This window comes from Dermacentor silvarum, chromosome 7, assembly GCF_013339745.2.
Source record: "Dermacentor silvarum isolate Dsil-2018 chromosome 7, BIME_Dsil_1.4, whole genome shotgun sequence".
Classification (NCBI taxonomy): Eukaryota; Metazoa; Arthropoda; class Arachnida; order Ixodida; family Ixodidae; genus Dermacentor; species Dermacentor silvarum.
In genome coordinates this window covers 55,900,374-55,927,008 of record NC_051160.1, presented here as the reverse complement: position 1 = coordinate 55,927,008, position 26,635 = coordinate 55,900,374, and the positions used below count along the sequence as shown (strand labels likewise).

Genomic DNA, 26,635 nt, shown 5'->3' with positions numbered 1-26,635 from the left:
GTCCCGAAACTTGCAAATTTCAGCACTGTGCTTACCGTTGCAGCGGTAGCAGATGACTTCTCTGGACGAAGCTGGTTCCCTTGAGCGCTTTTACTGGATGGTCGCGTCGCCTGTGCCGCTGGCGTCAGTGTGGCTCTGTGTCCCGATTTCTCGTTGCTGTCGTTGAGTTGCTTCCGCTGTCACAGCCATGTCGTACGCCACAGCTAATGTCAGGTTCCTTTCTGCCAGTAGACGTTGTTGCACCGCCTCGTTGTTGATGCCGAAGATGAAACGGTCTCGCATCATCTCGTCCAGTGGAAGTGTCTTGTCTCCAAAACCGCAGTTTTCAGCCAGTTTTCTCAGCGCTGTCACGTATTCTGCGACGCTTTCCCCGTGAGCTTGGTTACGCTTATAAAATAAAAATCTTCCGTACAGTACCGACGGCTTCGGATGCATGTGTTCACGGACTGCTTTCTTGATGCAATCGTAGGTTGCAGCTGTCGGCCTTTCGGGTTTCACCAGCGTCACTATGAGACTGTACGTTTCTTCTCCGCAGGATCTGAGCAAAACCGCCCGCTTTTCTTCGTCCTTTGAAAGCTTGTTCGCTTCGCAGTACATTTCCAGTCGCTCCACGTACTCATCCCATGACGCGCTTGTACCTAGGCGGTACTCCCCGATGCCGGTGACTGGCATTGCACCGCACGCATTGGTCGGGCCTGCGCCGATCCGCTGCCTGCCTCGTCGCCAATTGTAAAGGTGGATACACACGCGAGGGCAAAATCCCGCCTGCTCCTCGGGCCAAACAGTCACGCGATCACTTGAATCCGGCGCAGCCGAGTTAGGTCGCATTCCCACAGCCGGAGTGCCGTTTGCGGAATCCGCGTGCTTACTCTCGACTCCAACGCTTATTAGCAGCTGCGCGTTTGCATACTCGGCGTGCTCTGTATTCCATAGCGCTGTGAATCCTTCAACAAGAAAGAAAAATGTGACGGTGGCCTCGTCACTTAGCGTTTTCTTGTGCAGCTCACTCATGTTGAGGTCACGCAGGCTGCGTGGTCTGAGTAAGTAGAAATGCGCGCGCAACCGTGACTCGCATTTCTCGCTGCACCACAGCAAAAGCACGCGCGGTCACTGCTGCACAACAACACACGTGGCTTCAAGCCGACAACACGCCATCGTAGCCCCGCCAATCTGTCCAATGTGGACAGATTTGACGCTGACAACGCTAAATTGACGTCAGAAGACCGCCAAACGGACGGATGGAAATACCGGCGAGCATTTTCAATCCGGACCGCGAGCGGAGGAGGCCGGACTAGGCGTCGGCGGCACGTTTTGATGACGCGCTCGTCACATGATACGCCATCCCCAGCGAAAATTCCTCCTCCGTCCGGTCGTGTGAATGCACCTTAACGAACGTGACTCGGAGCCAGACGATCAGCTACTGATTAAAAGCTTTATTCAGCGGGCAACCACACAGACAACCGATGACGTAGTTGTCACGTAGCTTACGTGCAAAAGAAAGAAAGAGCGCGGCGTTAGGTGCCACGTCATAACATTAACCACATTGACAATATCATTAATGTAGAGCAAAAAAAGTAGGGGGCCGAGTACGCACCCCTGCGGAACGCCAGAAGTTACCGGAAGGCAGCCAGAGTGTTGCTCGCCCATCTGAAAGTACTGATTATGGTTATTCGGATATGCTAAAATCCAGGAAATAAACAATTCTGATATGCCAATTAACCGAAGCTTTATAACTAGTTTATCGTGGGGAACAGTATAGAATGCTTTACTATAATCTAGAAATATTACATCAATTTGACTGTTAGTGTCAAGACAAGCTGCAAAGGTGTGGACTATATTAACCAATTCTGTTGTAGTAGAAAATCCTTATCGAAATGTATGTTGATGATGTGTTAAAACGGAGTGTTCTTTTAAGAATTCGTTTAATTTGTGAGCTATTATGCGTTCGATAAGTTTACAGCACGATGATGTTAAGAATATCGGGCGATAGTTTTGCAATAATAGACGGTCGCCTTTCTTGAATATCGGCACTACACGGGTTGACTTCCAGTCATCTGGTAATTCCGCTGGTAACAAAGAGACACGAAAAATAATAATTAAGTATTTCGCAACAGACAAGGCAAAACGACGAAAAAATATGTTAGACATATTGTCGGGCTCGCAAGAAGTTTTAGTCTTCGAGTTAAGCAACATAGCCTGAGGACACCGATCTGAGAAGATCCACCCGTATCCGACGACCAGTCATTCGTTACTGACCCTATCGTTTATAACCATTGACTTGTACTACACTTAAACGGGAGGAATGTTATGACGTGGCACCTAACGCCGCACTCTTTCTTTCTTGTGCACGTACGCTACGTGACAACTACGTCACCGGTTGTCTGTGTATATAATAGAATAAAGCTTTTAATCAGTTGCTGATCGTCTGGCTCCGAGTCACGTCCATTACAAACACCCCAGTACAAATTCGTCTATTTGCGGACGATTGTGTTTTGTTTAGAGAAGTTACCTGCCTTAGCGACCGATGTGACCTTAACTCTAACTTAGGCAATGTGTTAAAATGGTGTGAGCAATGAGGAATGCTTCTTAATGCAACTAAATATGTCTATCTCCCCATAACGCGCGAAAAATCCCCCTAGACTACACTTACAATTTGGCCGCAGCACCTTTACACAAAGTAGCCTGCTATAACTACTTAGGTCTAGCAATAACGCGCACCAATAAAACATTAATTGTGCTTTAGCTTTCGCGATACTAAAACGTGTACTACGATGTCGCATGGTGAAAAAGTAGCCTGAATGAACCCCCCCCCCCCCCCGCATTCCTCTTCCCTTTTAGAGTTTTGAAACCCAGCGAGTTGCAGGCACACTCCTTCGCTTGTTTGACAAAATTTAAACCTGTCTTCTGTGCTTAGCATTCCATCCAAAATTGGTCAGTGTACTCTACCACTGACACACTGGAACTTAAGAAGCAGAACGGCAGCAGAGACAACATAAAACACTGGACGAGCGCTCATCAACTGGCATATATACATGTCAAAATAACAGTCGGAAAATGACATTTATTGCACTATAAATCTAACACTCCATGTGGTCATATAGTGAAATCAGAATTACAATCAAAGCTCAGATAGATATTGCACATTTTTGTCCGAGAGCCTCACGCAAGCCTGACTGAGCACACGTTATAGACAATGCACACGTTACTGCGCGCAATGTTGGCATCATAAGTTAGTGGCTTACTGGTTACTAGTGCAAAGTAAGAGCGTCTGTTCATAAAAAGATGGAAGTCACATCCAATACGTGTTACATTAAGCTAGTAAATGAGACTGCGCATTAGTGAGAATGCAATTTTTGTGTTATCTGAGCTGATCATTTAAGCATTGTCCACTCTGCCGAATATGAACTTTTGCGCACTACAGCGAAATTCTGTATACTACGCTTGTGCTGGCAAGGCCCAGGAGTTTAACTTTCCAACTCACTTTACAAAAGTTGCGATCATTTATAGAATGCCATGTTTTCTTTTTGTCGACCTCCTCAAAAACCTGCCTAAGCTCGACAGGAGCGTTGAGGGCTACATTTAGACCATAACAATTACCAACAGTTTTTATATCATGTAACATGCGATAAGCGTAAGAACAAAATAGTTACTGTCTTTAGCTTATCCCTCACACATGCATTTGCCTGCGCATTATTTTGCTTAATCTGCCTTATTAAGCCGTCTTGCGCAGTATACAAAAACCACTTTCCAAGTACTGAGCCTAGGCTAGACACAACAGTAGCACTTTTTACAACTTTTGAAAGGCCTAAATTAAAACTAGGTAAATTTTTGGAGAACCTTGGCTGATACCTCCAACAAAATATATTATGGTCCATCACAAATTAGTCAAGAAAGTTTAGCTGGTCACCATTCAATAATTCAAACGTAAAGCGAAGTCTCTGAGCGGAATCACTGAATATCTTTAAAATGGAATTTAGTTTACGGGTTGCCAATGCCTCGATGATAACTAAGTATTCATCAATACAACCAAAACTTTTTTGCACATTTCATGCAGTCGTTCATTTAGTTGTCGATTAACATGGATCAAAGATTTTTTTTTAGAATGGGCGTAACGCAGGAACGAATGCGAGTTCCACACTTTTATATCAGCATTCCAGTATCCCATTCCACTAGCGTAGATCTAATGTAGCAAGTCAGTAATTGCATAAACGCCACAAGGAAGATCTCACTTTTTCAATCAAAGCTTGCTCATGATTGTCCTGTCGCTAAGCAATAGCTTATCCTGAAGTATAGAATAATGCACGTATTCAACGTCTACCCTAAATGCATATGAATTTCCAGGAATTGTTTATTTCCAGAACTATACCAATGCCTCAGAATTGGGAGTCCGAAAAAGATCACGGAACAGCGTGTTGGCTTAAATCAGTCTGTGAATACCAAGAAACTTCCAAGAAACTTTGGACTGCCATGTATTCCCCGTAAACAGTAGGGCACTGGCAGCTCTCTCACAAACAACCTCAGTAGTGACTCAGCACTCATTTTGTTTTTTATCTTACTTCTGTACCCTTTTCGCGCTCCTAAATTTCATTATAAAGGGAAACCAACTCGCCCAACTTGCTCTAATAGTACCCCTCTCGTATTTAAATGTCAGCAATTAATTTGTTGATAGACGATAACCTTTATTTGATGTCCCTTTTCAAGACAGAGTGCAAGTAGAACTTATTTAAAGCAAAGCAGAGAAGTCGGCTGTAGGTAACAGTCCTCTACACTGGTACTATTCTCAGGGGAGAAAAAGGTGGACATGAACAGGATCATGATCGACAAGCTGTACTGAGAATAAGTGTAATGCATTTGTCATCTCATAAATATGCTACTTACTTTTTCTGGGTTGTAAGTCCTGACGACTTTGGTTGCAATAGATATCCAAGGTTTTTGAAAAAAGAGAGAAACAGAAAGAGCAAAGATAATCATTCTGTTGTTCCAGCACTAGTAGCCGTTTAGACATAAGTGTGATTGGTGGCGATTGGATTGACCAGACGTCAGAAAGAGGGTGGAAGAGGTGTGGGTGGTGAGGCGTAAGGGAATTTGTGAGCGAAGGCGCCCGAAAGAAGGAAAGGAAATAGAAATAAGTATTTCGGCTTTCTTGGCGCTATTGATACGAGTAAATAAAGCTGGCGAAAGCCAAAATGGTATGGCTCATTGTGCGCAACTGTGCGGTAAGTTTAGACAACCATTGGCAGCAGGTGCGCTTACAAATAATTCCAGTGTTCCATGCTGCTTGCTTTTTTTGTTTTTTGTTTTTTTTTTTGTACAGATAAAATGGCGCGGCTGCATGAATGGCGTTCGAGGTAAAATAACTGGGCGCTAAATAAACGTTTCGCGAAATTCGGGCTATTCTGTCTTACCTTCTTTTGAAGCTGCGTATTAATTTTGTGCGTTCGTTTGGATATAATAGGTTAAATGGGAGTACACTTTTGCGACACTAATGCAACTACGCTCTTATTAATTTTTAGTCGTTGGGTGTGCTTATTCAATAATGCATATTGTTCCCTGATATACCACTCCTACTCAAGCAGTGCAGTGCAAAAACCCGAAAGTGTAGAGCATTTTTACCGCTGGCATCAGTATCGAAGCGGAACACTCTCTGTCCATCTCTGTCTGTATCTCTTTGCCTGTCTGTGTCCGTCTGTGTCTGTATGTCTGTCTTTGTCTGTCTACGTGTTTTTGTATCTGTATGTCTGTTTGTGTCTGTCTGCGTATGTCCGTCTATGTCTGGCTATGTCTGTATGCCTGTGTATGTCTGTGTATGTTTCTGTACGCCTGTCTGTGTATGTCTGTATGTGCCTGTCTGGCTATCTTTGTATGTCCGTCCGTCCGTCTGTCTGTCTGGCGGTCGGTCGGTCGGTCGGTCGGTGCGTCCGTCTGTCCGTCCGTCTGCCTGCACGCCAGCTATAGCTAACACTGCAGTGCCAGAACGAAAACAATCTGTTGTAGTTAGTGTTTACGTACTTACCGCAATCTCTGTAGGGCACGCAGCGGCCGTCCCACCTCTGGAATGATCCTTTCACACACGCACACCTTATCTTCACTCTGTTGCATGGCCACCGCTGAACCCCTGGACACAAGTCTCCGGGGATGCTCTCACCTCTCTTGCATGAGACGCGGTGCTCGTTGTGCTTGCATGCTGAAGTGATGCGAAAGGAATAAATCCTAATGTGACGGCGTATCTTCTTTATTAAATGATGGTAGCCTTGAAAAACAAATTACTAAAGGACCCAATATCTTACAAACATAAATAATATAGTAAGGCAGCAGCGGCTATGAAATGAGAAGAACTAAAACCCACAGCGGCGGGAAAGCGTAGTCATGCGCCAAGTCATGCGTAGCCACTGCATGTTTGATGAGCTGGTAAGAATAAGGAGATCTGAGGTACTCAATCTTTTGTTGGTCACAACCTTTATTTTCCTTTACGTTATTATTTCTACACTTCAATGTAGCGCAACAATTATTTTCCCTATACATTCGCTGGACTCTTTCTCTGTTTCTTTACACGTTTAAAGAAGGCACCATACTATGGGAAGTCCGAGCTTACGATATACCTGCTATGGATGACTATCCAATGATGTACTTAGCACAAATTGCAAGCATACACGTCTTATGCAGTACGTACACGCAAAGCTATGCCAGTAAACTAGAAAGGAAGATGGCGTAGAAATAAAAGGAGCAGTTTCGACCGAAAGGTTGCGATAGCAAATTAGCCGAAAACAATACAAAGTAAGGATAGTAGTTTTATTGGCCGTATAAACTTGTAAACATATGCATACTAACTCAATGAACAAACATGGTGCCAGGCGCGCACAAACAGACATGAACCTATCCCATTCTACGACCGCGTAAACTCGCTGTCAAAACGCTGGAGTGATGAAGCACGGCAGCGTGAGAATTGAGCTTCGTGCTACATGTCGCATCAACGTGAGCTAAGCAGCGAAAACACAGCGCCCGGCGGAATGTCATAAGTAGGCAGTGTGGGGAGAAAGCTCAATCACTCACTCACCATAATTGTTTTTCCAGGCCCCGCACTCACTAACGTTCACGCTCACCTGCACTCACACTCACTGGCACTCACTCGCACTTGCACTCACCTGTGCACACACTCACTGGCACTCACTTGCACTCGCACTCACCTGCACTCACACACACTGGCACTTACTCGCACTCGCACTCACCTTCACTCACACTCACTGACACTCACTCGCACTCACATCCACTCACACTCACAGGCACTCACTCACACTCGCAGTCACGTCCACTCACACTCACTGGCACTGACTCGCACTCACCTCCACTCACATTCACTGGCACTCACTTGCACTCACACTCACCTGCACTCACACTCACTGGCACTCACCCACACTCACTGGCACTCACCCACACTCACACTCAATGGCACTCACTTGCACTCACCTCCATTCACTGGCACTCAACTCCACTCACACTCACTGGCCCTCACCTCTACTCACTCGCACTCACCTCCTCTCACACTCACACGCACTCACTCACACTCGCACTCACCTCCAATCACACTCGCTGGCACTCACTCGCACTCACCTCCACTCACTGGCCCTCACCTCCTCTCACTGGCACTCACCTCCACTCACACACACTGGCACTTACTCGCGCTCGCACTCACCTCCACTCACACTCACAGGCACTCACTCACACTCGCACTCACCTCCAATCACACTCACTGGCACTCACTCGCACTCACCTCCACTCACACTCACAGGCACTCACTCGCAATCACCTCCACTCAAGCTCACAGGCATTCACTCACACTCGCACTCACCTCCACTCACACTCACTGGCACTCAATCACACTCGCACTCACCTCCACTCACACTCAATGGCACTCACTGACACTTCCACTCAGTCACTGGCGCTCACCGCCACTCACACTCACTGGCACAAACTCGCACTCACCTCCACTCACAATCACTTGCACTCACTCTCACTCACACTCACTGGCATTCACTCGCACTCACCTCCACTCACACTCACTGGCACTCACCTCCACTCACTGGCACTCACCGGTAAGCACTCACACTCACCTCCACTCACTGGCTCTGACCTCCACTCACATTCACTGGCACTCACTTGCGCTCGCACTAACCTCCACTCACACTCGCTGGCACTCATTTGCACTCACCTCCACTCACATTCACTGGCACTCACTCGCACTCAGCGGCACTCACACTCACTGGTATTCACTCGCACTCACCTGCACTCACACTCACTGGCACTCACCTGCACTCACTGGTATTCACTCACTGGTATTCACTCACACTCACCTCCACTCACTGTCTCTCACCTCCACTCACAATCACTGGCACTCACTCGCACTCACACTCACTGGCACTCACCTCTATCTACTCACACTCACTGGCACTCACCTCCACTCACACTCACTGGCACTCACCTCTACTCACACTCACTGGCACTCACCTCTATCTACTCACACTCACTGGCACTCACCTCCACTCACACTCACTGGCACTCACCTCTACTCACACTCACTGGCACTCACCTCTATCTACTCACACTCACTGGCACTCGCCTCCACTCACACTCACTGGCACTCACTGGTACTCACCTCCACTCACACTCACTCGCACTCACCGCCACTCACACTCGCAGGCACTCGCTCACACTCGCACTCACCTCCACTCACACTCACTGGCACTCACCTCCACTCACACTCCCTGGCACTCACTCGCACTCACACTCAACTGCAATCACACTCACTGGCACTCACCTACACTCACTCGCACTCACCTCCTCTCACTGGCACTCACATCCACTCACACACCCCGGCACTCACTCGCACTCGCACTCACCTGCACTCACACTCACAGGCACTCACTCACACTCGCACTCACCTCCAATCACACTCACTGGCACTCACTTGCACTGACCTCCACTCACACTCACAAGCACTCACTCGCGATCACCTCCACTCAAACTCACAGGCGCTCACTCACACTCGCACTCACTTCCATTCACACTCACTGGCACTCACCTCCACTCACATTCAATGGCGCTCACTGCCACTCCCACTCACTGGCACTCACTCGCACTCACCTTCACTCACTAGCACTCACCTCCACTCACAATCACTGGCACTCATTCGCACTCACACTCACCGGCACTCACACTCACTGGCATTCACTCGCACTGGCACTCACCTCCACTCACACTCACTGGCACTCACTGGCGCTCACCTCCACTCACACTCACTGGTACTCACTCACTCACCTCCACTCACTGGCTCTCACCTCTAGTGACAATCACTGGCACTCACTCGCCCTCACACTCACTGGCACTCACTTGTACTCACCTCCACTCACTAGCACTCTCCTCCACTCACAATCACTGGCACTCACTCGCACTCACACTCACCGGCACGCACACTCACTGGCATTCACTCGCACTCACCTCCACTCACACTCACTGGCACTCACCTCTACTCACACTCACTGGCACTCACCTCCCCTCACTGGCTCTCACCTCCACTCACAATCACTGGCACTCACTCGCACTCACACTCACTGGCACTCACTTGCACTCGCACTCACCTCCACTCATGCTCACTGACACTCACTGGCACTCACCTCTACTCACACTCACTGGCACTCACCTCTACTCACACTCACTGGCACTCACCCCCACTCACACTCACTGGCACTCACCTCTACTCACACTCACTGGTACTCACCCCCACTCACACTCACTGGCACTCACCTCCACTCACACTCACTGGCACTCACTCGCACTCAACTCCAGTCACTGGCACTTACCTCCACTCACCTGCACTCACACACACTGGCACTCACTGGCACTCACACTCACCTGCACTCACACTCACTGGCACTCACTCGCACTCATCCACTCACACTCACCTCCACTCACTGGCACTCACCTCCACTCACACTCACTGGCACTCACTCACACTCATACTTACCTGTACTCACATTCACTAGCACTCCCAGCACTAGTGAATTGCAACATTTTGCACATCTTATTTTACTTTGCTACCAAAGCAGTTTTGGGATGAAATATCACAATCATGATGAACAGCCCAGAATATCTGTACTCCTAGAATTTACACCAGTAGACACGTTAAATTGAGCATAATAAAATCCGCTGGCTATTGGCTTTTGTGCTATCTTTTAAGACTATTCTTGAGGTTCGGCTAAGCCCCATTACATTTGAAAAGTAACAATGCTAGACTCGAGGACACGAGTTCGATCCCCGGCCGCGGTGGTCGCATTTCGATGGGAACCGAATGCCAGAACCCCAGATGCCCAAAGTTAATCTGGAGGCCGCCACTGCGGCATGCCTCTTAATCATATTGTAGTTTTGGCAAGTAAAACCCCATAAATTATTGTTATATTTGAGAAGTTCCCTGAATCGTGTAATTCATGCACCATAAATGCCAAAATTTTAAAATCCTTTTAAATGCCGTTTTTTACATCACTCTGGTGAATAAAGGTATGAGGACATGATCTCCCATTCTGCTTAAAAAGCATTCCATTATTTGATTACCTTAGCGTTCTGATTTATAGAGCAGTTCATCGAATTCAAAGAGAAAAACATTTTTAAAGTATAACCGCAACATCAAGCAATGCTGCCCTGGGTCGGTTACGAGTTCTTGTACAGCGCGATTGGGCATGTTCGAGAGAAATGCCGAGGAAGAAGGCTGACGGTACTGTTTCCGCGGGTTTATAGCCGACGAAGCTGCTCATCCGAAGTACGGTTGTTCCCGACAAGCACAACTACAGTTAGGCGTCATGGGTCCACTTGCGCTGAAGCATAACTCACAATTGCAGGCATTTCAGGAACAAAAAGCAGTTTTCTTGCCTTCAACTTCCGTAAAGATTCAATAACTGCTTTTGGGGCATGAACGAATACTAAGTTGCGTCACAACAGCTTAGCAGTCTCCGTCGAAGATACATCAGTGTGCTTGAGTCCTTGGCGCCATCACGCCGCTTTCTTACACCCAGCGCGGCCGAGGCCACTGTTTCAGTCGCTAAATTGACGATGAACAGACAAAGCACCGCTGTTCCGGACTTCCAGCGAATGTTTTCTAGACGCCAGAGTTGTTCAGGAACAAAAAGCAGTTATCTTGCCTTCAACTTCCGTAAAGATTCAATAACTGCTTTTGGGGCATGAACGAATACTAAGTTGCGTCACAACAGCTTAGCAGTCTCCGTCGAAGATTCATCAGTGTGCTTGAGTCCTTGGCGCCATCACGCCGCTTTCTTACACCCAGCGCGGCCGAGGCCACTGTTTTAGACGCTAAATTGACGATGAAGAGACAAAGCACCGCTGTTATGGACTTCCAGCGAATGTTTTCTAGACGCCAGAGTTGTTCAGGAACAAAAAGCAGTTATCTTGCCTTCAACTTCCGTAAAGATTCAATAACTGCTTTTGGGGCATGAACGAATACTAAGTTGCGTCACAACAGCTTAGCAGTCTCCGTCGAAGATACATCAGTGTGCTTGAGTCCTTGGCGCCATCACGCCGCTTTCTTACACCCAGCGCGGCCGAGGCCACTGTTTTAGTCGCTAAATTCACGATGAAGAGACAAAGCACCGCTGTTCCGGACTTCCAGCGAATGTTTTCTAGACGCCAGAGTTGTTCAGGAACAAAAAGCAGTTATCTTGCCTTCAACTTCCGTAAAGATTCAATAACTGCTTTTGGGGCATGAACGAATACTAAGTTGCGTCACAACAGCTTAGCAGTCTCCGTCGAAGATACATCAGTGTGCTTGAGTCCTTGGCGCCATCACGCCGCTTTCTTACACCTAGCGCGGCCGAGGCCACTGTTTTAGTCGCTAAATTGACGATGAAGAGACAAAGCACCGCTGTTATGGACTTCCAGCGAATGTTTTCTAAACGCCAGATTTGTTCAGGAACAAAAAGCAGTTATCTTGCCTTCAACTTCCGTAAAGATTCAATAACTGCTTTTGGGGCATGAACGAATACTAAGTTGCGTCACAACAGCTTAGCAGTCTCCGTCGAAGATACATCAGTGTGCTTGAGTCCTTGGCGCCATCACGCCGCTTTCTTACACCCAGCGCGGCCGAGGCCACTGTTTCAGTCGCTAAATTGACGATGAACAGACAAAGCACCGCTGTTCCGGACTTCCAGCGAATGTTTTCTAGACGCCAGAGTTGTTCAGGAACAAAAAGCAGTTATCTTGCCTTCAACTTCCGTAAAGATTCAATAACTGCTTTTGGGGCATGAACGAATACTAAGTTGCGTCACAACAGCTTAGCAGTCTCCGTCGAAGATACATCAGTGTGCTTGAGTCCTTGGCGCCATCACGCCGCTTTCTTACACCTAGCGCGGCCGAGGCCACTGTTTTAGTCGCTAAATTGACGATGAAGAGACAAAGCACCGCTGTTATGGACTTCCAGCGAATGTTTTCTAGACGCCAGAGTTGTTCAGGAACAAAAAGCAGTTATCTTGCCTTCAACTTCCGTAAAGATTCAATAACTGCTTTTGGGGCATGAACGAATACTAAGTTGCATCAAAACAGCTTAGCAGTCTCCGTCGAAGATACATCAGTGTGCTTGAGTCCTTGGCGCCATCACGCCGCTTTCTTACACCCAGCGCGGCCGAGGCCACTGTTTCAGTCGCTAAATTAACGATGAACAGACAAAGCACCGCTGTTCCGGACTTCCAGCGAATGTTTTCTAGACGCCAGAGTTGTTCAGGAACAAAAAGCAGTTATGTTGCCTTCAACGTCCGTAAAGATTCAATAACTGCTTTTGCGGCATGAACGAATACTAAGTTGCGTCACAACAGCTTAGCAGTCTCCGTCGCAGATACATCAGTGTGCTTGAGTCCTTGGCGCCATCACGCCGCTTTCTTACACCCAGCGCGGCCGAGGCCACTGTTTCAGTCGCTAAATTGACGATGAACAGACAAATCACCGCTGTTCCGGACTTCCAGCGAATGTTTTCTAGACGCCAGAGTTGTTCAGGAACAAAAAGCAGTTATCTTGCCTTCAACTTTCGTAAAGATTCAATAACTGCTTTTGGGGCATGAACGAATACTAAGTTGCGTCACAACAGCTTAGCAGTCTCCGTCGAAGATACATCAGTGTGCTTGAGTCCTTGGCGCCATCACGCCGCTTTCTTACACCCAGCGCGGCCGAGGCCACTGTTTTAGTCGCTAAATTCACGATGAAGAGACAAAGCACCGCTGTTATGGACTTCCAGCGAATGTTTTCTAGACGCCAGAGTTGTTTCTCTGTCACCGCGCCTCTCGCATTGGAACTGCAATTCGCTGTTTTCTGACAAGTTCAAAATCTCGCCGCATCGGCCATCGAATCTGCTTTCGAAATAGTGCACTCCAAGACTTCCAAAGATTAATGTTGGGGGTGTCTCGGAATGCGGTATCGGTGAAAGGTATGCACGGTTCTTTATTTTAATACGCGACTCGGCCTCAGGCCCCTTTAAAAATGCAGCCCATTTCCCCCAAGCAGCTTCTGTCGTCGGCTGGGCTGCCAGAGGTAGAATATTCGTCGCTTCGATGGCGCTGTCTCCGCTCCTAGGCGATAATAGCGTGTCCAGTAGCGGGTCCTCGGGGGGAGAACATTTCCACGGGCAGTCAGAATGTGAGAGAAATGGTTGCATGCGAACACCTCTCGCTTGTAGTAAAAATTCACGGAAAGAGCCGTGCGTGATCTGTTCATCATTTCAACGGCAGAGGGTGTTGCCTCCGTGGCGCGGAGTTTGGGAACAGTCATAATAGCACCCGAACCTCCACGTCACCGATGTATGAACATTTCATGTAGCACCCTCCTATACGAGTGTGTGTGTCTGCATGTGTGCGTGAATATATGTGCATAGAAAGTAGTGCAAAACTTTTCGGATGGGTTGGGAGTTGAACCCCCCCACAGCCAGCCCCCGCTCTTGCTACGCCAACGATCGCCTGCAAAGTACTTGGTCGAGTTCCAGTGGCGTGCACGTCTGCCTCAGTCGTCAAAATGGCTAATTGCTTTGTTTCTCATGGGGCCATAGTAATGACGAAGACAGCAATCGTGGCGCTGCAACAGGTGGGCGACTAAAGTGAGAAAGACGATAACCCAAATCTGGCTTTGCCAACGTTCAACGCTGGTCACTTCGCTGTTTTTAATAAATACCGTTACAGCCCCAACATCTTTCTGCCTATCTGTGTCATTGACATTAGACATGTGCATGCTTGCCGCTCATGCTCACTACGCTCCCCTTCGGTCGGATTCAGCCAAGAGAGCGGGAAATAGAGGGAGAGATTGACTGTCCGTATATTTAGTCACCCACTTAACGCCGAAACATACACACACACACAAAAGGAGAAAAAAGCGGTATCTATCATTGTATCAGGGTCCTTCAATACTTTTCTCCTGGTCATGAAACTTCCGCGTAACGATATGGGAGAGCTTCATATAGCGCCCGCAGTTGCGGCGCCGCGGCGCTGGCGTCGCTAGAAGGGCGACGGGGTACGCGGCCGCGGCCGCCGGAAAGCGGAGTGTTGGCGCGGCGTGCTGTTGTGCGTGGTTCTTTTTTATTTCGTCTGAAAGTGTGCCTCCATGTGGTGACATCGATACTTCCTAATTCGCCATAGCAGCGATGCCTTACACTTGCTGTGTGCCAGGCTGCCGCTCAGGATACAATGGCGTCGATGAAAAAGTCTCTTTATTCTGTTTACCAGCCAACCCGGAACTACGCGACAGGTGGAAGCGAGCAATCCCGCGACAAGAGACTGCCGGGTTCTCGTTTGAATCAAAGTACGTTCGCGTGTGCGAAAAACATTTTGATGCCGGAGACATTATTCGTGCGGACGTGTGCACAGTGAATGGAAGCGTTGTGTCACTGCCACGCGATCGACCCAAACTGGCAGTAGACGCCATTCCGAGAATTTTCGAAGGCTTGCCTCTGTACTTGGCCAAGCCCAAAGAACGTTCGCGTGCACCGACACGGCGCCCACCTGCAAAAAGGCGACGAGAGGCATCTTCAAACTGCGCTGCAGCCGAAGTCGCGGCCGTCGCAACTGCAAAATTCACCAATGCAGCCGAAGAAGAAATTCACGGTAAGTCTGCTACCCTGGTACATACCTTTGGAGTATGCTACTTGCTCTATACGCAAGTAAACTGGCATCACTCCCATTACGAATTTCGTTCTGGGTCACTCTTTTCAGATGAAGTACGAACTGTGAGCCGCCTTGGCGGTGCTGATGCAGAGTGCCAAACAGAGCACGCCGTTTGCTTTGCCTCGGAGCTGCAAAGGCTGAAGGCCCAACTTCGCAGTGTGAAGCAGCAACTTTATTCGTGTCAACGGAAGCTCGCAAAAGCGGAGGCGCAGGCAAATGCAAAACGTGGCATGCAGAAGACTATTCAGAAGCTATCGGACCGCGAGAAGCTCATTATAGACAGTGCATCATGAAAGCAAACATGAAGTCCACGAAACCAGCGCGGTAAGCCCCCATTCGTGATGTTTTCTTTTAATATAAACCGCGACTGTGTGTTTTAGAGGTTTACTTGAAGCACGGTGTTTGCAATGAAAGTGTTTACTTTTTGCTTAATGATCGAAACAAAAAAAAGTGATAGCGCAGACCAAAAGGGCTTTGCTTTACTTTTTGCATGTGCTATTTACCAGCATGGTCACTGAATGGTTAATGCAAAAAAAAAAGAAAACTGCATCGTCTTTTGTTGCAGGTATAAAAAGGAATGGATTTACGACTGCTTGCTGCTGAAAATTAAGTCGTCGACAGTTTACACATTTCTTCATGAGAATAATTTCCTTCTTCTGCCACACCCTCGCACACTCTACTCTTACTTCAAAAACCTAAAGGCTGGTTTTGGATTCGACGAAAATTTGTTTGCCATCCTCAAAGACAAAGTGGGCAATATTCCTGCGAGAGAAAGACGAAGTTTGATTAAAGATATTTTTTTATATAGTTCTATCTAGACTGTAGGCAAACAGCATAAACCATTTTTTTTTCAGGGGTCCTGATGTTTGATGAGATGAGCGTCAGAAAGAGCCTTCACATCAGAGAGTCAGACATGGCACTGCTTGGAAAGGTGGACTTCGCAGAGCACACGTAACCGTCTGACTAAGTGAAAGATGGTGACCATGTCTTGGTGTTTAATTTCCGACCATTCCTTGGTGGCTGGTCGCAGACTGTGGGAGCGTTTTGCACGTCTGGGGCTGCACCAGGCAATGTTGTTGCCAAACTGCTGCTGCAGTGCATTGTGTTGCTTTCAAATGCTCGTATTGTTGAGTATGCAGTAACTTGCGATAATTTAACTTCAAACCCATCAGCATTGAACTCTTCGGGTAAGTGTTTATCGACATTAATTTATGCTGTAGTTAGATTTGGTAAGTGTTTAAATAATAGCAATGCCTTCTCTTTAGGAGTCAGTGGTGATATCAACAAAGTGTCAACGTCATTTGAACATCCATGTGACCCCTCTCAAGTCGTACAGGTTATAATTGACCCCCACACATTTTTAAGTGCATCATAAATAACCTCCTGAAGATTGGGAGATTTCTGTTATGCAACAAGCAAGACACACAGTTTAACATGGGTCATCGCAGTGCCTAGGCTAATGTTCTCTCGCGGAATTTTTTCTTTATGTTACAGATGCCCGATGACCAAGAGGTTCATCACTTCCACTTTGCAGCACTCTTGGAGTATGAGAAGCAGCAAGCTGGACTTCGTGCTGTACCAAAACTCACAAAAGCACACATCAGTCCAAATGCTTTCCAAAAACTCAGCGTGAGGCTTGCTGTCCAGTCAAGAAACGATAATTGCTTTATCATGTGTCATGAATTAGTAAATGTGCCAAATATTTATTGTTTCACGACAACTGAACATACTGTCACATAACCCCCCTAATTATTTTTCAGCTCTTCAGTGAAAGCATTGCTTCAGCGATGGACTTCTATCGTGGTAGAGAAGAATGTACGCAGCTTCATGGCTCCAACGCAACCTCGGATTTCACGAGACGACTGAATGGTCTCTTCGAATGCCTAAATTCGAAAAGGCCACAAGATGTGCAGTATAAAGAAGCACAACACATTGCTGTGAGCCATAAAATTTGAATGCTAGCGTTGTCTCCTTTGAAGCGTCAATTAAACTACGTTTATTATTTTTTTAATTCCAGACACTTAAGCAGAACATTGAATGGCTCGACAGGTGGCACACTTACATCCAAAGTCTTCCAAAGCAAAAACAAGTCTTCTTTCTGAGCAAACCTACGTGCAATGCGCTGAGAATAACACTGCACAGCACAGTGACACTTGTTGAGAAGTTATTGAAGTCTGGCTTTCGCTACGTTCTAGTTGGACACTTTGGACAAGACCATCTGGAGGTAAATTTAAATGTTTTCGCTATTTGCAGGATTTTGATTTGCACTTTTCTCTCTTTCAGAGATTTTTTGGCATTGCAAGGCATGTTACCGGAGCAGGGGGGCAGCCAACTGTTCAGCAGTTTTTGTTCATTTATCGCTTGCTATCAGTGAACAACTTTTTCCGGCCTCCACAGCGTGCCTCAGTTGAAGGAGATGGGCCACGCCTACTCTTAAAGATGCAAGATTTGTTTCAGGATAAAGAACCTACTGCTAACCAGGTAAACTTTTTTTATAACAGACACACCAAAACAACTTGCAGAGTAGCTGTGCACTGTATAGAAATGTGATAATGATTGTCGAACCATTTGATGCTAATGGCATACACGTCTCGTTGTTTGAAATTCAGTGAACATCTATTATGCTTTCTGGTGTTTAAAATTTCCCACACTTGCCATTCACTGAGTGATAGAACAAAATATTTGCATTTCAGATTGATACCCTTGCAGTTCTTTTGGACGATGTACTACTGGAGCCGGCTGAGTGGATGGAAGATATCAATCGTCCGGAGTCAACGAAGGACTGCATTTTGGATTACCTTGGCGGCTACATTGCAAGAAAGTTTGCTAAAATAAGCTGCAAGGACTGCCTCCAAACACTCAGGAGCACCTCCCGAGAGCCAAGTGCACTGACCAAAATAAAGACCAGAGGATTTTTGGCAGTGCCATCAGACCAGCTGCTGTGCCTTCTACAAATTGTGGAAGAGCGCATAGAAGTGTGCACCGTGGACAGTATAGCCTGTGCCAATGTCTACATGAACATTGTTGAAAACATCCTGCTGGACGACCGACCGTACTTCCTCGGCCAGTGTTGGCTGCGCAACACATTTTGTCAGCACTACGGCGGAAGTTGTACACTTTTTTATTAAGTGCCGTTTGCATTCTTTTACGCGCGAAAGGAACAAGCTATTTCGCGCTGGTGCTCGTTCATCCTGTCCAGCCACAGGAGGAAGGAAAGCAGTGACATAAATAAATTTTCCATGTGTGTTTGTCTCATTCCCTCCATCCACCAATTTTTCTGCTAGTCTATCAAACGCAATCCTAATTGTAACCGTATGTGGAGTAGTGCTTGCAGGTTTGAAGTGATCATGTGAAATTATTATGCGTAAATGCAAGAAATTTCGCTAAGAAACCGCACATGTTGCCTATATCTAGCACGCGCAGTTCACAGTTGCTGCTGCAATTAGTGCCAAGATGGCTTCATATTCAGATTTGCTTGTTCTGCGCGCGAAAGTTTTATTGGCAGCTTCGCGATGCCCCAGAACAAACAGGCAATTAATTATCAGGCGAATGAGCGCTGCGGACCGCCAGCGCGTGGTAGGGCGCACCATAACTTCTTCCGCAAGCAACGTTAATCTGTGGGTCAGCTAGGATTATTCACGGTGCACTGTATAATTTAAGCACGATTTTAATCAAGTACACAGGAATCAAGAAACGTAGGCATAGGTACAAGCACAAGCGAAATTGCATCACTTGACGGGCAGCCTTGGTTGAACCATTACTAACAATCAATGACTTGACGTGGAAAACAACTCGCATGCTGTCTTATTTGGTCAAGAGTAATCACTGCTATGTTCAGTTGGCGATCACAGTGAAAAAAAAAAGTGGGCGAGGTGTTTTTCATGGCAAACACCCACGCGAACGCGCGAGTGCCCTTCCAAGCGCGGAAGATCGGTGCCCTTCTACTCACGGCGGTGCCTCTGGTGGCAGCTTTTGTCCCTATATGAAACTTCGGCGGGAGTTTCATGACCAGAAGAAAAGTATTCAAGGACCCTGATTCTATCTTCGCTTTTTCTCATGTATGCCAGCGTGCATGTCTGTTACTCTCTGCTAACTTGGCTAGTCAGTCTTCCGCTCTGCCTGTTTATCGGAGCCTGTACGTGTACGTTTAAGAGGGAGGGAGAAAAAAATGAGGACCCATTCCACCGTTTTATGGCGGACGACCAGCGAAGCTGTAGCAAATCACACAGGATTAAGCGTCTATACACAGTGGCGAAATCTGCCGGTCATGACTTTGATATGTCTGCCACGAGAGCTCCAGCCCATCCATATTGTCAGCGTATTAAAAAATGTTTCAGTTTCGCCCGAAAGGCAAAGCCTCGATTGCAATAACAATGGAAATTTTATCGGCCATATAAACTTGTATGCATTCCTTACGAACTAAATTAACAAGCACGGTGTAACGCGTGCACAGGTAAACATGGACACATCTCGCTCGATGACCACGGCAATTCACTGTCAGAACGCTGGAGTGAAGAGGCGCGGCAAAAGCCGCGAACGAATTGACCTTCGTGCCGCCTCTCGCTTCAACGCGAACTTCCAAAAAACAGCGCATACGAAGTTACCGGCACTAGTTGAGCTTTGTTCACGTCGCAAATCGCTTTGAAGATGAGGCCCGCGCGGGCGCGCTCTTTTTTCCACGTTGCAGATCGCTTTCAAGATATGTATACGGCGCCCTCGCGGCCGCCGCCGTCGCTAATCAGGAGGGCATGGGTTCATTTCCGAACAGCAGTGGCTATATACGGTGCAGGTGGAATGCAAACATTTGCAGAATTGAGATGTCTGTACGCTGAAGAAAACAGCTCTGCAATGATATGCGACTCTTTAGTACTGCAAGGCCACTTTGTGCAGTGGCTTTGCCACCACATAAAATAGCTTTGCAGTGGTATGTGTTCCTTCCAAAATCGTAGTTTATCCCCAGATGCGCAGCGGACGTTCTTTTAATTCAGCCTATACGTGCCTAAAGCACACTTTTTGGCACCTATACTGTATGTCATACATTACAAGTTTAGTGCCTGTTATGGCACCTAAATCAGTATGTTTATTGCCTAAACATCCGGTCTCTAGCAATGAGTCCGCCAGGCATCCGAACCAGACGACAAGAGGGATGATGAGACTTCACAGTCGCCTGCAGAATACACTGCGTCAGTGGTACATCATTAGTGTCTGACTGTTGTGACGGTGAAGAACACAGTAGCAGAAACTTGTGTATCACACACAAAAAAATCTTTGTTCGCCGAACTTGTGCGTCAAGTGAGATTCAAACACATTCAAAGATACATTCAAAAGCCAAGTGGCATTCAAAGCACAACCATCACGATGAGCGCAATCGGCGATCGTGGAAAATATGATCTGCGGATCAAGCGTGTCGGCTTTTATGCACGATTTATCGTAGGTTCTACCGTAATCGCTAGTGCTCGTGCACCTCCCAGAAAGTATAACACTACTTACGTCGTGCCTTCGATCGGATCACCAGTGTTCAGTGATCAGTGTTTAGATCCATCGATAAGTACTCAGAGATGCAGAGACGGCCCAATGCGTCGTCTATCTGTGGGAGGCGGTATACGCTCTTTGTGGATTCGATTTGTGGATTTTTCGATTGCAATAACAATGGAAGTTTTATCGGTCATATAAACTTGTATGCATTCCTTACAAACTAAATTAACAAGCACGGTGCTTACGATAATCGACACAGAACCACAGGATTCCGTCCTTCTCTTCAACGAGGCTAAAGGAGAAGACGGCCTCTTGCAAGTCTGGGTGGTTTTTTTTTTCCGTGACATTTCATCGACTTGTTGCGTTATGGTTTCTCGTTCGCCCGTCGAAATTCGGTTTTGGCTCTGACATAGTGGCCGAAAAGAATTAAATTATGGGGTTTTACGTGCCAGAACCACCATCTGATATTGAGCCATGTCGTAGTGGGGGACTGCGGAATTATTTGGGCCACCTGAGTTTCCTTAACGTGTAGCTATGTCTAAGTACACGGGGTGTTTTCGCATTTCGCCCCCATCGAAACACGGTCCCCGTGGCCGGGATTGCGGCCCCTATAAGCGGCCCCTATAAGAAGCAGAATCGACGGCGGACGGGCATCACTTTGGAGCAGGCTAGGCAGCCGCTGGAATCGAACAGCTATTCACCTGCGTATTGTTCTGCTTCCACGCAGGTACGTTCTCTCATAGAACCTTCTTACGAACTGTCTTCTAGCTCCTGGTTTGCTCCAAGTGTGCATGCTTCTGTGCTATCAATATGGGAGACAAGGGACCGTCTACAGTAAAAGAGCTGGGGAAAGCCTTTGCTGACCTAGCGGATCGGTTTACTCTTGCACAGGTAGAACTGAAAAAGGAGTTAGGAGGGCTTATAGAAAGAGAACTAGAAACTGTGAAGGCATCAATGGATGTTATGAACGTGAAATTTGAGTAGTTCAAGGCCGAGGTGGTGACCCTAAGGAAGGACGTTGCTTGTGTCAAAACTGAAAATTGGGAACTTCGAAAGGAAAACAGTCGTCTTGTGAATGAACTGAAAGAACTCAGGAGAGATGTAGTCGACCTACAGCAATACAGTAGACAGAACAATTTGGAAATCAAAGGCGTCCCTTTGCGACAAAATGAAAACCCTTTCGTGATCATACAGGCCATTTGTTCTTCTTTGAAATCAGAAATCAGTGAATCAGACGTAGAAACGGTCCATCGTGTACTGTCAAAAGATAAAAATACACCAAACATCGTTGTCAAGTTCGCGTCACTCAGAGCAAGAGACCAAGTCTTGAAGGCAGCTAGGAAATGCAGAATAAATACTTCTGCCCTCGGCTTCGAGGACAGTGATCCTATATATATTTAAATGAACACCTCTGTCCAGCGAACAAGGTGCTCCTAGGAAAGGCCTTGGCAGCCAAAAGGGAAAAAAACTGGCGTTTCACATGGGTGTCTGCAGGAAAAATCCTGATGCGGAAGGCTGAACAAACCAAAGTGCTGCATGTTACATGCGCAGAAGATCTGACACAAGTAGTGTAATCCTATGGCTTATAGTGTATCGCAAATTGAACAAGCAAAACTAGGCAGTGATGACTTATCTATTCTTCATATCAACATAAGAAGCATCCGAAAAAATTCAGATAACCTCCTCGCTTACTTGTCGCAGCACTCTTTTCGCTACGACATTATTGGCGTCACGGAAACATGGCTAAAAGAAAGTGAATCCGCCCATATACCGGGATACGAAGTAATCTCGCTGCCTAGATGTAGCTCTTCACGTGGCGGCGGCGTCGCATTGTTTACCAGGAACGGGCTGGGATTCCGCTGCTGCGATGTTCAGAAACACAGCACAAAAACAATTGAGGCACTTTTTGTTCGGTTCAGTTGTGGTCTTCTAATAGGTGTCATTTACCGGCCTCCCAGCTCGTGTAAGAACGAATTTATTGCAGAAATGGAGGCTATTTTGCTGCCGTTCACAATACAAAATGGTCCTTTTGTTATCTGTGGTGATTTTAATATTGATTTATTGGGTAATGATTGCAGTGATTATGTATTTCTTCTCCAGTCATTCAACCTTAGAAATGGTATCACGACTCCCACTAGAATTAGCAGCGAAACTGCGTCTTTAATAGACCACATGCTATTCAATCAAGACATCGCGTTACGTGCAGGCGTTTGTGATGTTGCCATTGCGGACCATTGTCCTATATTTCTGTTGTTGCCGCGGGCTTGTATGTTACCTCTGTATCAAAGGCGTCCAAATGAATTTCTCCGCGTAGACTATGCGAGTGTTAAATCACTGCTTCAATGTACTGATTTCGCAGTCTTGCAAAACGTGGATGTAAACGTTGAGATTCAGAATTTTGTCACTCATATTAAACAGATATTAACCCAATGTACACATACGTACTCAAAGCACAATTATGAAGTACCCGTGTGTCCGTGGATGACACAAGAGATTCTTGGCATATTAAAAAGAAAGGACTCATACTACAATAAATGGAAAAAGAACAGATCGAACAAATATTACCATGACCAGTTTAAGTACTACAGGAATAAATCGGTTGCAATGTTGAGAAAATCAAAAAAGAATACCTGACTAGGCTTATCACACGAAACAAAGGCGATACAAGACAACAGTGGAATATCGTGAAGGATGCAACGGGGTTGAATCAAGAAAGGCGAGTAACCCCGAGTAGTATCTCCCCACAGGTGGCCAATGAATTTAACAATTTTTTTATCAACGTTGGTTTAAACCTCGCGAAAAAATTTCCATTGTTCACACCAACCGGTAGTGTACGCATGGCTCTCGGCTGTACTTTTCAGTTTCACGTCATTACGATCGATGAGATTAAATCGGTTGTCAGTAAGATGTCGGTTAATAAAGCAGCCGGCCATGATTCTATCCAGACAAGAGTGCTTACGGAAAATATCAATACTCTATGCCCACATTTATGCCACCTCTTTAATCATTCACTAGAGAATAGTTGCTACCCAGACATACTAAAAATTGCTAAAGTCGTTCCCATATATAAATCTGGAGATCAGAACACACCATGTAGTTATAGGCCGATATCAGTTTTAAGTGTCATTAACACCCTTTTTGAAAAATTAGTTGCGCAACAATTAAAGGAATTTATTACCGAGAATAATATTATAGTTCCACAACAACATGGATTTGTTTCAAACAAATCAACATCTACAGCCGTATTAAGCCTTTCACAGCACATTTATTCTGCCATGCACCAAGATGAAATTGCAGTTGTGCTGTTTTTAGACATCAAGAAGGCATTCGACACAGTTTGCCACACTATACTATTGCGCAAATTAGAAGGCTATGGCTTTACTAATAACGTACTCAAATTTTTTTCCAGTTATTTATCATTTCGTAAACAATATGTGGTAATTAATGATTTCATATCTGAAGTTAAATATATATCATGCGGCGTCCCACAGCGATCCGTTCTGGGTCCTTTATTATTTTCTCTTTACATAAATGATCTTCCTCAGGCACTGCACTTCTCAGAAATTCTGATGTATGCAGATGACACGGCACTTACATTTACTGGTAAATCCCTTATAACGCTGCAGAACCGTGTAATGGTGGAACTGTCAGCTCTGTCTTCCTAGTTTTCAGGTAATCAATTGACGCTGAATGTAGCAAAAACAAAATATGTAATTTTTCATTCTAGACCAAAGACACTAGACTACAGTTTAATTTCTCTCTCGTTAGACGCCACTTTAATTGAGCAAGTATTCTCGTTTAAATTCTTAGGGGTTCTTTTCGATAATCATTTACATTGGAAGGACCACGTCAACAATGTATGTAAGAAATTAGCGTTCGGGTGCTACACTCTGATAAAAGCCAAGCAGTATTTTCCATCTTCCGTGCTTAGATCTCTATACTTTTCGTTCTGTCACTCTCACATTAGCTATTGCATTGAATCTTGGGGACTTACATATGTGACATACTTATCACCTTTACTGCGTCTTCAAAAACGGGCATTACGGATTATTAGCTCCAGCGCATTCTGCCTATCAAGCACAAATTTTTTTGAAGAGCTTCGTATTTTATCTTTTATGTCATTGCGAAGTTATAAGATCTGCATCACGATAAAGAACCTTATTCAAACTAAATCTCCATTACCGTAGAGCATTTTCTTTTGCGCAAACCGTGATACTAGGCATACTTTTAATCTCAATTTTAACCTACCAAAATGTAGTAACTTGTACGGTGAACGGCTAATTCAGTTTGCCGGCGCCAAAGTTTGGAATGAGCTACCAATAGAAATAAAAGTAGCTAGAGCTTTTGAGATGAGTTGCAAACTGTATTACTTATCTAATAAAACAGAACGGTGAAATGTCTTGTTACTGCTGCGTGATTGTTCTTTCTTTTTTGTATTTTTCTTTTTCTTTGTTTTTTCCCTTTGATTTGGGTTGTGAAATGTTTGTTTCCTTCAGAAAATTGTTCAATTGCATAAGTATGAATATGTGGTTGTTAGAATTTGGTATAGTGTGTTTTTAAGTAACACTTTATGCTTACATTTCAAGGACATGTTACATGTGAGCGTTGCTTGTTTTTCTCCTTGTACATAACCTGTATGCAAAGTCAATATTGGACCGGCTACTAGCTATTAAGCTATCGGTCCAAACAGTGTTTTGCGCATTCATTTCGGGTCTTTAATAAAGTGTTTCCTCCTCAAAAAAAAAATGCCGCGATCTCGTGCTTAGCAGCCCAACACCATAGCCACTAAGCAACCACGGCGCGTTGACGGAGTGTCCGAGCGTATTCTTCGGTTACTATGCGATGCTTACCAATTAGTGCTTGTAGAATCCTTGATGACGTCGAAAACCATTCTTTGTATCATCGGAGAAGACTTTTGAGCTGTCGAAGGCTGGTTCTCAAACTATGGTCGTCCAGGTAGATGTGACAGAATCCGAGGTGATAAACACATTGCTGGTTTCCGAAGTTTCCACGGTGTAGGCGATCTTCGAGCCCTTGTTGAGGTGTTTGTGCTCCAGGCTGAAGTTTCTCAGCATTACTTTCGCTTTTTGTTCGTGCAGTCAAGCGATTCCTCTTGCGACGTCAATTTGACGGTCGAGCAGTAGATGTTGGTCGTCCTCGAAGACGCCTTCTACGTCTGTGCGTGTTTCAGTGAAGACGGCAAATGATGATACTGGAGTGAAGCGGGATGCGAACTTGATCTTCGAGCTAGAGCAGTGCACGGGCCTGAGTTTTCGGCCCGAGCCCGGCCCAGGCCCGCTTTATAAAGTCCGAGCCCAGCTCGGGCCCGTGATGCCAAGCCTGGGCCCACGTTACTTAGTGATGTGCCACTAAATTTGCCGAATTATTCGGAAATAAACTCCTAAAAATGCATATTTGGCCCTATTACAAGAATAGCACTCACCTTGAACAACGTGCCATTCGCAACACATTAAAAAGAAGATGACGCTTGCTTGACTCAATGTGGCCATGCTTGCTTTAGAATATGATGCCTGTTGAAATAAGAGAGGGCAAGAATGCCCGGAAGAGTGAGATATCCTAAAACGTAAGTTTCAAACATGCAAGGAATTGGAGATAACGAGCAATTAGGAGAGCCTTTATAAGCGGCTCATCACAAGAAAAGGTCGAGAAAGCTTTACTGCGCTTTTTTTCGATCGACTGGCTTGTTCACATCTATCATGTGAACGTCCTTAATGTGTTTTCTTCGTTTTCCTTGTTTTCATCTCACTCTCATTTAACCCTCCTCTTCGACCCAAATTAACTTTTCACCAGTGCAGGACTGCAAACCAGAAATTCTCATCAGGTTAATTTCCCTGCCTTTTCACCCTTTCAAATTCTATGTTAACAACACTCGTTGTTGGGCGAATTGGTTGACTATAATTAATAATTCAAAGGGTGCAAGAAAGGCAGCAAAAGTCGGCGAT

At 46.0% G+C, this 26,635-nt stretch overlaps 2 long non-coding RNA genes across 2 annotated transcripts in view; both read right to left on the bottom strand.

Annotated features, from left to right (window-relative positions):
• Window positions 1–4,894: 4,894 nt before the first annotated feature.
• The window catches only part of LOC119459524 (uncharacterized), a 160,995-nt gene continuing 139,254 nt past the window's right edge, over window positions 4,895–26,635 (bottom strand). Inside the window, exon 4 of the long non-coding RNA XR_007467851.1 lies at window positions 4,895–4,904. This is a non-coding gene — a long non-coding RNA (uncharacterized LOC119459524). The remainder of the gene's footprint in view (window positions 4,905–26,635) is intronic.
• The window catches only part of LOC125946757 (uncharacterized), a 34,043-nt gene continuing 13,427 nt past the window's right edge, over window positions 6,020–26,635 (bottom strand). Inside the window, exons 2-3 of the long non-coding RNA XR_007467853.1 lie at window positions 26,116–26,203; window positions 6,020–6,184 (exon numbers count right to left, since the gene is read on the bottom strand). This is a non-coding gene — a long non-coding RNA (uncharacterized LOC125946757). The remainder of the gene's footprint in view (window positions 6,185–26,115; window positions 26,204–26,635) is intronic.